Source organism: Sesamum indicum, linkage group LG13, assembly GCF_026168435.1.
Source record: "Sesamum indicum cultivar Baizhima isolate 11 linkage group LG13, ASM2616843v1, whole genome shotgun sequence".
Lineage (NCBI taxonomy): Eukaryota > Viridiplantae > Streptophyta > Magnoliopsida > Lamiales > Pedaliaceae > Sesamum > Sesamum indicum.
Genome location: NC_142669.1, coordinates 414,570 through 427,245, shown reverse-complemented (window position 1 = coordinate 427,245; position 12,676 = coordinate 414,570).

Sequence of the window (12,676 nt, the reverse complement as noted above, 5' to 3'; positions counted from 1 at the left end):
CGAATGTGGTCATTGTCCCAAAGGCTGCAGGAAAGTGGCGCATGTGCATGGATTTTACCGACCTCAACAAAGCATGCCCAAATGATCCATATCCATTACCTAGGATCGATCTGCTGGTTGATTCGACGGCAGGATGTGCATTGTTTAGCATGATGGATGCATATCAGGGCTATCATCAAATTTTCATGGCAAAAGAAGATGCGGAGAAGACTGCGTTCGTAAAGGAGAAAGGAGTTTATTGTTATAACGTTATGCCGTTCGGACTGAAGAACGTAGGTGCAACCTACCAGAGATTGGTTAATCGAATGTTTAAGGATCACATAGGAAGTACGATGGAAGTATACATTGATGATATGTTGGTAAAAAGCAAACAGGAATGTGATCATTTGGGGCACCTGCGAACAGCCTTTGACATCATGCGATCCAATGGGATGAAATTGAATCCAGCTAAGTGTAATTTTGGGGTTCGAGGTGGTAAGTTCTTGGGCTACATGGTCAGCGAACGAGGAATAGAGGCAAACCCGGAGAAGATAAAAGCGATCATGCAATTAGGATCGCCAAAGTCGATAAAGGAAGTGCAACAGTTAATCGTATCATTAAATCGCTTCATCGCCAGGTTAGCTGATCAAAATTTACCCTTTTTTAAAGTTTTGAGGAAGGCTAATGATTTTGAATGGAATGATGAATGTGAAAAGGCTTTTTAAGAGCTAAAGTTGTATTTGACCACCCCTCCCCTGCTTTCTAACCCTATGGTTGGAGAGAAATTGTATGTGTATTTAGCCATTTCAGATAATGCGGTCAGCTCTATTTTGGTTCGAGAAGAAGGTGGGAAGCAAAACCTTGTTTACTACGTGAGCAAAATGTTTCAAGGGGCAAAACCCCGTTTACTACATGAGCAAATTGAATATTTTATACTTATATTTTATTTATTGAACACTTAACTCTCAAAGTTTAGTCTTTATTAAATTTAATTTTTTTGTGGTTTGCCTGTCCATAAACAATTTAATACTTATATTGTTTTGTTTATTCTTGGCCTTCTCCTTAGGTGTTAAAACCCTCCGTCCACTGTTAAAATTTTTAAATATCATTGAATTTTCAAATTCAATTCAAATTTATCCAACCTTTTGAAATAATTAAAAACTATATATATGATATTTGTGTTTTATACAAATTCAAATAAGTATATTAAATAGTAGAAGTAAAAAACCATAATAGCATAATTAGACATGTTGAGATAAACATGAAGGACTATGATAATCTTAAATCATTCAACTATAAAAGATAAAGAGTCAAAATTGAAGTGTTTTGTTTTATTATGCTTATTGAATGCAAGTACTATTTTAATTTGTTAGTATGCCATTTCTTTCTTCTTCTTCTTCTTTTTTCTTTTAATTTATTAATTAAAATCACAAAATTCGATAAATTTTGACTGTATAAAAAATTTATTTATTGGATGGGAGCAAACCTTATGTGTGCTAACTATAATTTTCCAAATTACAAACAATCTACCGGTAATTACACTAAATTTCAAAGGAAGAGAGTATAATTATCCCTAAAAAAATTTAGTGGAATTACGGATTAAGCCTAGCTCAGTATGAAGCTAAGGCACTCTGAGATTATGGGTTTGAATATCATCAATGTGTGAATTGTATCAACTTTAATAGTTGGGGCAATTCTACTTTAATAATAGGCGATTATATATAATTATCTGATAGGGTAAATTACAATGACTTCTGCTGAGGTTTGACATAGTCACGAATACCCCCTCGTTATTTAAAAATTTACCAATAACCCCATAATTTTAACATCCGTCTAATAATTAGCCCATTATGCTAGTCCTCGTTAGATTTTCAATCTTTTTTTTTTTTGTGAACTGATCAAAATACCTTTATGGATTTAGAATTATAAATTTAATTATTTTTTGAATTTTTTTGATTTTTTTATTGACCAATTGGACTTTTTCCTATAATTTCTTAAATTTTTTCATCCAATCCGTCTAATTGTTTTTTACAAATTTTATTTGTTTTTTTTTAAATACAATAAGGGCATAGTTGACAATTTTATATTTCCATCCAATAATTACATATTTTCATCAAACACCAAGGGGTATTTATAATTTTTCACAACAAGGGTTGTTCGTAATTATACCAAACCTTAAGGGAAGTCATTGTGATTTACCCTATCTGATATTGATGAATAGTTTATGATTGTTATTGATGTTTGTTTTATTACATAATAATTGATATTGGTGATTATAATAATATTTCATCGTTTTCACTTCAAAACTAAAAAGTTACTGGAATTAGTTTTCATATATACTAATATAAAAAAGAAATGGCCTATAGACTTGCAAATGATGATTAATAATAACATAACTAGATAATTTTTAACTATAGTTATTATTATTATTATTTTTCTTGTAGGAAAGTGACTCCACAGTACATCATTTTTTTTGGTTGTGTCAATAATTTTTTAAGTTATTATCTTTTTTTATTTTGTTATTTGTTTGTTCATATATTTTACTATTATTTATAATATACTTCAAAACATGAAATATTATTTAATATATATACACAGGAACGATATGCCACAACAGATAGTAATCGAAAATATTCACAGTTTTAATTTTTTTAATAAAAAATGATTTCAGGATTTTTTTTTAAACTTTAAATACTACTTGTTTTGGACTGCATTCTTAATAAAAGAAATAATAAAGAAACAAAAAACTCTATCAATTAAAACAATTTTATTATTTAAAATAAAAATAAAATAATATTTAGAATTTGGATGTTGTGTCAGAGGGGTGTAATAAATAAATAAATTTAAGTTGTCCCAATTGACATTGAGGGTAAGCGCACGCGGAGTGCACGTAACATCTGAAAATGTGAATTTCGGACCCAACCGCCCTTTCTCTAATTAAATTATGTGGTTTTTTCAATTCCGTTATATTCCTCTCTTTCTTTATTCACCTCTTTCCCTTTCCAGATTTCAAATGAAATGGCCTCTCTCTCTCTCTCTCTCTTTCTCTCTCTCTCTCTCTCTCTCCTTCAACCTCCATTTCCCTCTTTCAGTTCAGATGGTGGGATTATGTTTTGTTGAGATGTCATTTTGATTTTTTCTTTCTTCAGATATCATTTTATTGTTGTTGTTGGGCGGCTTCTGATCTGGGGAAGATGGATAATTCTGAGTCGTCACAGAGTGTGAGGGTTGCAGTCAATATTAGGCCGCTTGTTACTTCTGAGCTTCTTGTGGGATGTACTGACTGCATTACTGTCTATCCCGCTGAAAAGCAGGTTTTCATTTCAACCATGACTACTTTCTTAATTTTAGATTAATATTTTCATGTTGTTTTTGATGAATAAAGATAGTATGAAGCGTGCGGGTAGTGATGTTTGATTAATATTATTTTCTGACTTTTTAAGCTAGCGGAATTTTTTATTGTACACGTGCAACTATATTTGTTCTCATTTAAAATTGAATTAAGGAAGAAGCTTTTGTGTTGACTGGTTTTTGTTGGTATTTTTTCAATTGGTGCATGAAACAGGTTCAAATTGGATCTCATGCCTTCACATTTGACAACATCTTTGGTAGTAGGGGAAGCCCGTGTTCATCAATATTTGATGAATGTGTTGTTGCTCCTTTAGTTGATGCCTTGTTTCATGGCTATAATGGCACTGTACTTGCATATGGCCAGGTATTCAGTTTAACTACTTGATCAAGATTTTCAATGTTTTGTCATCTTAATCATAAGGTGTTTCCAACTATTGTTATTAGGGTTTAGGGTTAAGGGTTTTGGGTTTAGGGTTGGGGTCTAGGGTTTTAGGGTTTAAGGTTTAGGGTTTAGGATTTCTTTTTTTTTTTCCGAAATAGGGACTTGCCGGGTTCCCCATCCCATCTAATAAAACGAGAATGTACAATTGTTTTTGTACAATGATTAGGATCCTACACAATAAGAGAGCCCAAAAAATATGACAACTAAACCCCCATCACCCAAGTAAACGGACAACAATTTTTCTCTCTCTAGAAACCCCTCTCTGAAATGGAGAAGAAGGTGCGGTCGACGATTAAGAGAAATTCCACCCATCAACATTCGCAGGAAGTTTGAGTGGAGAAGAAATTTCACCTACTTCAACCCATCAACATTCGCAGGAGGATTGAGAAATAGAAAACAACAGAACAACACCTCACCAACCCCCACGCGACTCTCACCTACCCCCACGCGCACAGTTACAGAACAAAACAGGTATGACTTCTTCTTCGGGCGTGGAGTGGTGAACTGGAGAGGCAACAGGCGGCGCCGATGATTCGTAAGGCATGGCGCTGCTTACTAACGACGACTACTGAACTTCTGGCCGGAAAATGTACTGAGGAGGGGTCATCGGCGGCGAGGGAAGGAACTGTGCAAAATTTTTCTGTTGGTGCGTCCTTCTCGTCTGATAATTTGAAGAGTCCGGCAGAAGTTAAGCCGTCAGTGACTGAAATTGCACAGACAACTCCTTTAAACGCGACGGACAGCTCTATTTTGGGAAAAAAGTTGATCGAAAACTCTTGCGAGGCCAAGGTACCCAATTCTCACACCGGACTTTTCGTGGGCAATATCCCGTTGCATGCATGTCCTGATGATACCATGCTTGATGATAAAATTGCACATGCATTTAATAATTCATCGCGAAAAACTTTGTCGTATGTGGCTCCTACTATTCAAAATGGCGAGGATGAGGGCGGTTGGATATTTTTTTGGAAAAAAACCATACTTCCACCACCTAAAAGAGTATGTCTCATCAATATAGCCGGCACTAAGAGAGGTTACTGCCACAGCTAACGGATTCTTCTTTTTCCAGTTTAAAACAATTAATGATATGGAGGAAGTTATTGAGGGAGGTCCATGGCTTTTTCAGGGTCAACCGATAAATCTACAGAAATGGGAGCCAGGGATGGCAATGAAAAAATTGAAGCACACCCAAGTACCAGTATGGATTAAGCTACACCACCTTCCTGTGGAATTATGGACAACGGAAGGACTAAGTATAGTGGCAAGCGGAATTGGAAAACCCTTGTACCCAGACGCCATCACGAGGGCATGTACGAGGCTGGATTTCGCTCGTGTATGCGTCATGCTTGACATCAGTTCAAGTTTACCGAAGCATATTGTTATTCTGACCCCAGATGACGATGGAGGAGAATCACCATGTAAAGTGGATGTTGAATACGAATGGGTGCCCCCGAAGTGCACAGGGTGTATGAGCCTGGGACACTCTGCAAAGAATTGTGTGTTGAGTAAACCGACAAAACCTACTAAACCACCGGTGTCCGTTTATGTGCCAAGGATAACAGCAAGAGGGCCGCCTAAGATGGTGAGAGAGAAGGAAGGTGTCACTCAATTAGTAGCGGACATTGGAGAACCTACGATTAAACAAAAGCCACGAGAAGAAGAGGTTAGATCGCAATCTCCGTGCTCCGATGAACCCGAAGCACCAAGAAGGGACGAACAACGAAAGGATAAGGGTAAGGATATTGTCCTTTATAACACATTCGATGCGTTAAATCTCCTTGATGATGATGCAGACAAACATACCGGGGGTCCTAAGCCATGCAGCCCCACCTCAGTTGACCCATGTTGAACGCAGCTGTTTGGAACGTGCGTGGCCTAAATAAGAGGGACCACCAGCTAGTAGTGAAAGATCTTGTTACTGACTTCAGGTTACATTTTCTCGGTCTTCTTGAAACTCGTGTTAGATTGAATAATACTTCTCAAATTCAATCATTTCTATTACCGCATTGGAAATGGTTTGTAGATTATGTAACAACTGGCAACCGTATTTGGATCGCTTGGGATGAGAACTTTGTTCATGTTGATGTCATTGAATTGGGTGCACAATTTATTCACTGTAATGTTACTATTCGAGCACTTCATGAGTCTGTTGCCCTGACTGTTATTTATGGGGCCAATGAGGTAGCTGACAAACGTGATCTGTGGACCACTCTGGGGACATTGGCCATCCAGTGTGTCGATACTCCGTGGCTTATTGGGGGTGATTTTAATGCGGTTCGAGACCTCAGTGAGGTCTGTGGTACCTCAGGAGACATTCGAACCGGCATGAGGAGTTGTTCGTTTACTTGGAGCATTGTTGTCGACTAGTTTTGACCAAAGCGGCAAAACTTGAACAAATCATGCTACGTCAGCGAGCTAAGATGGAATGGATGAAAGGAGGCGATCAGTGCTCCAGGGTTTTCTTCCGTAAGATTGCACAACGGAGGACTACGAGGAGAATTTTGCAAATCAATGATGAGCATGGAGTCACTCATTCGGCTCAGGAGGCAGACACTAATGAATTTGTCTCATTCTATCACAACCTGCTAGGAGGAGAAAGGAGACGTAGCTTTATTGATATTCGGTTCCTCAGACCATGGGCCAGACATTTACTCACAGAAGACGAAATCACTGCTATCCTTCGGCCTTTCACCCCCTTGGAGGTTAAACAGGCAGTGTTTGATATAGCTGAAAATAAGGCACCGGGTCCAGATGGGTGTTCATCTGGTTTCTTTAAGGCAGCATGGCCAATTGTGGGTGGGGAAGTGACGAGGGCAGTTTTGGATTTCTTCACAACTGGGAGGCTATTGAAACAAATTAACACCACATTACTGGCGCTTATTCCGAATGTACATTCGCCAATGACAGTTAGTGATTTTCGGCCTATTTCTTGTTGCAATGTTCTCTATAAGATTATTGCTAAACTTCTGGTCCAAAGATTAAGTGTGGTGCTGGACAAGATGATTAGTCCTTGCCAAGCAGCCTTTTTTCCTGGTAGAAGCATTGGTGATAATATCATGCTAGCACAAGAGCTTTTCTCGGGATATAAACAGGCCCGACTCCCTCCCAGGTGCGCGCTAAAAGTGGATATTAGGAAGGCTTACGATACGGTCGAATGGGACTTCCTATTAGCTGTTCTGGAGTTATTTGGATTCCCCCCAATATTCATCAGATGGATTGAGAAATGCGTTACCACCCCCTCATTTTCAGTTGGCCTAAATGGGAAACCGCATGGGTTCTTTCCGGGCGCACGAGGACTGAGACAAGGAGATCCTCTGTCACCATACTTATTTGTCCTCGTGATGGAGGTCTTACATTTGGGTTTCTTGCAGATGATTGAGCAAGATGGACACTTCACTTTCCATTGGAAATGTGAGGCGGCACGCATTTTCCAGCTTGGGTTTGCAGATGATCTATTGTTGTTTTATAGGGCTAATATGGACTCGATTGGTATTCTGAAAAAGGGCCTGGACCGCTTTGCCATTTGGTCGGGGCTGAATCTTAACGTTCAGAAGAGTCATATTATTAGTTCACGGTCAGCACAAGGGTTACGAGAGGACATGATGACTTTCCTTGGGTTTCAGGAGGGACATCTACCGATAAGGTACCTTGGCCTCCCTCTCTTGTCTTGTAGATTATCTATCACGGATTGTCAGCCTTTATTGTTGAAAATCGATCAACGTATAGCTGGTTGGGAGGGGCTCTCACTGTCATATGCGGGTAGAGTGCAAATTATTAAATCTGTGCTCACCTCACTTAGTGTTTACTGGGCATCTGCATTCATATTGCCTAAGAAAATTACAAAAGAAATCGAGAAGAGACTTCGAGCATTTATGTGGAAAGGCTCGGGTAATAGTGGATATGCCAAAGTGGCTTGGACAGAGGTGTGTCGACCGACGGAGGAAGGGGGGCAAGGACTCAGGGATATTGCTACCTTGAATCGGGCACTCATGACCAACAAACTATGCGAAGTGATAAAGTGTGAGAGGACATCGATATGGGTGGACTGGCTCTATCATGACCGTTTACTTAACACCTCCATCTGGACAGTTAGAGATGAAGAGGGTCATGGGGATGGAGGAAACTGCTACGACTCCGACCTTTTCTACGACCGATGGTTGACTATCAAATTGGGGACGGACATGGATTTTATTTATGGCAGGACCCATGGCATCCTCTCGAACCACTCATTGACAGATTCCCGCGCGCGTCGTTATTATTGGGAGTGGATTTTTCGACCAAGCTCAGCACTGTCATAGATGAAGGTGCTTGGCAATGGCCTCCTTTCACTGATTTTGAATGCCTAGAGATCTTACACACATTACCCCACATCCATGGAGGCGAGGATCGTATCATCTGGCGATTTCAGAGCGGGAAACCTACGACACAGGCCCTTATTCGATTAGTTGATCCACCGGGGCCGAAAGTAGGATGGGCTTCACTACTTTCGGGCTCATGTAAGATCTCACGTCACACGTTTATTTTATGGATGGCAATTTTGGGCAAACTGCCAACGACAGATAAAACATGGCTTTCTCACCTCGGCGATTGTGTTTTGTGTGATGTGGGTGCGACGGAGACCCATAGTCACATTTTCTTTCAGTGCCGTTTTAGCAGACTATGTCTTTCTGAGGTTCGCAGATTGGTGCGCTTTTCATGGCCCAACAGAGATTGGACGACGGATATCGAATGGACATCACGAAAATGGAGGGAAAGACACATTGTTAACCTCGCCTACCGAGCTTAACTAGCTTCATGTGTTTATCACATTTGGAGAGCAAGGAACTTGAGGAGATTTGAGCATGAAGAGAGGACTCCCGCCACGTTGGCCTTCTTGATTGTGGAAGATGTCAGACAACGCATCCTTAGTATTAACCTAGCCAAGTCTGTTAGTACATGTGCCTTATTTAGATTATGGCGTATTCCTTGGCCTGTTGAGGGAGAAACCAACTGAAGAACTTTGTTGTACTATTATGTGTATCCTTTTTTTTTATTAATAAAAATTACGTTTACCCAAAAAAAAAATATGACAAAAGTTGGGCTTAGAAAAAATAGCCCAAAATGGTCTTGGCAACACAAGGAGGCCCGCTGTGAAACGGCCCGAAACGTCAGCTTCATGTTGGTGGTCCAAAACTGTTCTAGCGAGTCCAATAACAGTCAAAGTTGGCGGCCCATTGCTGGTGGAAGTCCAAGGCGAAAGTGGGCTGGCGGCTGATGATTTTTCACAGCCCAACTCAGTAATGCGGCCCATATGGAGAGGAGGCCAGCCTGGTGAAACAAAAAACAGCAATATGTCCAGCCCAGCAGAAATCTTCAAAAGTTTGCATTCCAAAAACAAAATCAGATGAAGCCCAATACACAAAAAAGGCCTAATGCTGCTGCTTTTTAAAAATTGAAATTTTCAACCCAAATCAATAAAACAAAAAAAGCCCAAGTTTGTTAGGAAAAGGATGAGGTCCAAAATCAAAAGTCCACCAAAAAACCAAAGAAACTTGAAGAGGAAAATCTGAAAACCGTGGACAAATTCTGCCAACACTCAAATTTCCAACTTCCAAAATCCTCCATTTTTCCTTCTTTTCAAAATTGCTTTTTTTTTTTTTTTCATTTTTCCATTCTTTTCTTTTCAATCCTTTTCTCCTCCTCTTTTTTGATTCTTCTTTTTTTTTTTTTTTCTGTCTTCGATTTTCTTTCTTTCTTTTTCTTCTCTTTTTTCCTTCTCTTTTCCATCAAACGGCTTCTTCAATCCTTCCTTTTTTTGTTCTCCCCAAACAGTAAATTCTCTTGTCTCCAACAAACAACCAGATGAGGTGCTCCCTTATCAAGCCAAAAGGGTCTTCCAATGAAATCACAGTCCATGCTTCCAGAAAAAACAAAAAAAGAAACCAACAAACAATGGGCTAATTTTGAGAAATTGAAATCAGGGTTGAAACACTTCAATTAATTGGAAACAACAGTCACTGGATGATGAGCTAAGAAGTCCGAGAACTCCGAGTACAAAATGGACCAATGTGCTTTCAAGAAATTAAAAGATTGTGTAGGCAATTATGTGTTTTTAGTGTAGGACCAAATAAGTTCAAAAGGTATGAGAGCTAGTGATTGTGCAAGTGTAGCAAATGTGAGCATCATGAAAGAAGAGAGTGAGCAACAATGTGTGTAAGCTGAAACAGAAAGTGATGAATGAGGCAGTCAATGAGAGCCAAGCGCTCTTGTACCAATTCCTCGGTTTGTGTGATGAAAGGTCACAAGAGTGCATACCTTTTGGCTTTTTAAGAGAAAAAAAGAAAAAGAAAAAGAGGTCAATGGAGTGCTCTAATGCACAAGAGTGAGTGTACATCAGAGGCAATCGATGACCGGGGATGTGCAAAGCAATTCTGAGCCAAAATCCAAACCTGACAAGAAAATTTGTCTCCTTTATATGGGTGTGGGTTTCGTTTCATTGTAGGCCAAAAAATCTGCAAAAAGAGGAGGCTTTAAGTGGTGGGGAGAATCAGTAAATAGGGGCAAATTGAAAGACTCCCTGTTTAAGTCGCCCAAGGTGGTGCTCGTTAACGAATTGTTTTACAGCCGCGAATGAACCTGACATAAAGTTGGTATCTCCTCCATGTTCCACTTCATTTCCTGCATAATTTTGCAGCAGAAACCAAAGTTAAGTGAGAGCTTGACAAAACGATAGGAGAGGTTAAGAGAGCTCCCTGAATTGAGATGAATCCTCCTCGTAAAAAGGCCGTTTGAGGGTGCTTGCTGCAACAGAGCCAATGCAGCAGCTACAGCATTTTTGTGCCTGGAGTTTGCTGCCACAGAACAGAATTTGCAGCAGCAAGAGGTGGCTGTCTAGAGCGAAAACAGCAGCAGCGCTTAGAAGAAAACGGGCAGCAGCAACAGCAGCAAAAGCAGAGATCTTTTGAACCAAAAGCTGCAGCCTAGAAATGCTTGTTGCAGCCACACCAACCAAAAGCTGGAAGATTGGTTTAGGGTGTTTTTTTTTCAATTAAACACCCGAAGGTGGGGGAACTTTTCGGGGTCCCCATCTCTTCTTCATTGAAAACAAAGCAAAGTCCGCATTACAACATAAAATCAACAAAACATAAAAGTAGGAGTACTACTCCTTTACATTTTGATACGACATGAGCTAATATGTTTTTTCCATTTTTTCTTGATTCGAGTTGTTTTTATCCTTGGACCACATGAGGTACTCCTCTGTTTCATCACACGGATTTTCACCTCCGTATTTCTGACCAAGTACTCCGGTATCCTCTCTACAATGAATTGGTTTCTGGGCAGTCTGTCCGGGGAGGCCAGCTCTTGTAATAGCTGCTCCGCCGAGTCTAAATTGGCAGGGTTGCGATTGGTCGAGCAAGTCAGGTCACAGATCTTCAAAGGCATGGCATTAGTAACCAAACTCTCCTCCTCATCTGGATTCTGTTGGCGAAGCATGGTAGCATTTCCCACTTGGATCCAATTTCCTTCGGCCATTTTATTTTTCAAATTCTCCTCACTCATTTTTCCATCCTCACATGTGGTTTTAGCGACATCAATAGAAGCAATATTTTCATCAACGCTAGCTATAGAATCAGTTTTGTGTTCAGTGTGGTACCTGGGGTTCTTTTCAGGTTGAGGCTGTTCTGGCTGGTCCATATCTTTGAGCTCTCACCATTTTCTTTTGCTACTGCTTTGCCCCGCTCGACCTCTTCTGCAACCTTCTTTCCAGCACGGTTGCTCGGCTTACGGGGTGCTGGTTGGGAGCATCTTCTTTCGAATAGCAATCTGAGTCTCAGTGCCCAACATGTTTGCACAAGGAGCAGTAATGTGGGATATCCTCGTATACAACACGCTGCACAATAGTTTCCCAAAAAATCTGGATTTGAAAGTTTTTAAGGCGCGGTTTGAGAAGATCCAATTCAATGCATGCCCTTGCCTTGGAGAGCTTGGACTGATTGAGTGTAGCATCGTCAATTTGCAGAGGAGTTCCAATCATGCTCGCCACCGTGAAAAGAACTTCCAAATGCGCTGGCAGCTCTGGGAAACTAACCCAAACCAGTACTATTGATGACTCCTGAGACGGCGTGAAAACAGGAGTCCACTTGAAGACGCGCATTGGGTACCCCTGAATATACCAAATACGCCGCAGCCACAGGCGAGAAAAATCCGCTTCACAAGATAAAGAAATTAAGACATGTCTGTTGTTGAGCATACTAACCGTGAATTTGTTTTTGATGCCCGTTCCAGCGATCAGTTTGTGAAGGATGCTGTATAAGGGTGCTCCATGCGAAAATTTGCCCACGAGTGCAAATTTGAATGGAGCTGCAAGGACTTCGGTCTCGGCATATGTGAATATCAATGTTGGACCTTTGTCGCCTATCAAAACTGTACCGATACCGGCCGATAGTGAGTCCGCAGGGAAGTATTTGTGCGGTGCTGGTGTTGCGGGTTTCGAGGCCCGTGATAGTGCAACAACTTCAGCGAATGTTTTCTTCGGAAGATTCGGCGTCAGGATCATGGAAAACAGGTGCTGAATCTGTTCGGTTGACTGAGTTGACCGGGTCAACTCGGTCAAAGGTGGGTTGACCGTTGACCAAGTCAACTCGGTCCACAAAGGCTCACGAGCGACGGCTGCCGGAGGAGAATCTGCTGCCGGAGCTCCGATGTTGATTTCTGGGCGAACGGGAGGCTTCGCCATGACGAGGCGACTGCAATGGTGTGGCTCCGCCAGCGAACCGACGGCGGAAGGCAGCGCAACAGTGGTGTGATGGGCGGCGATCGCACAAACGGGAGATTTTCAAGAACTCGGCACACAGGTGATGAAACTTGACGAAACTGGTCCCAATAGACTCGCCTTGAGGAGAGGATTCCAACCGTGGTGGTCCG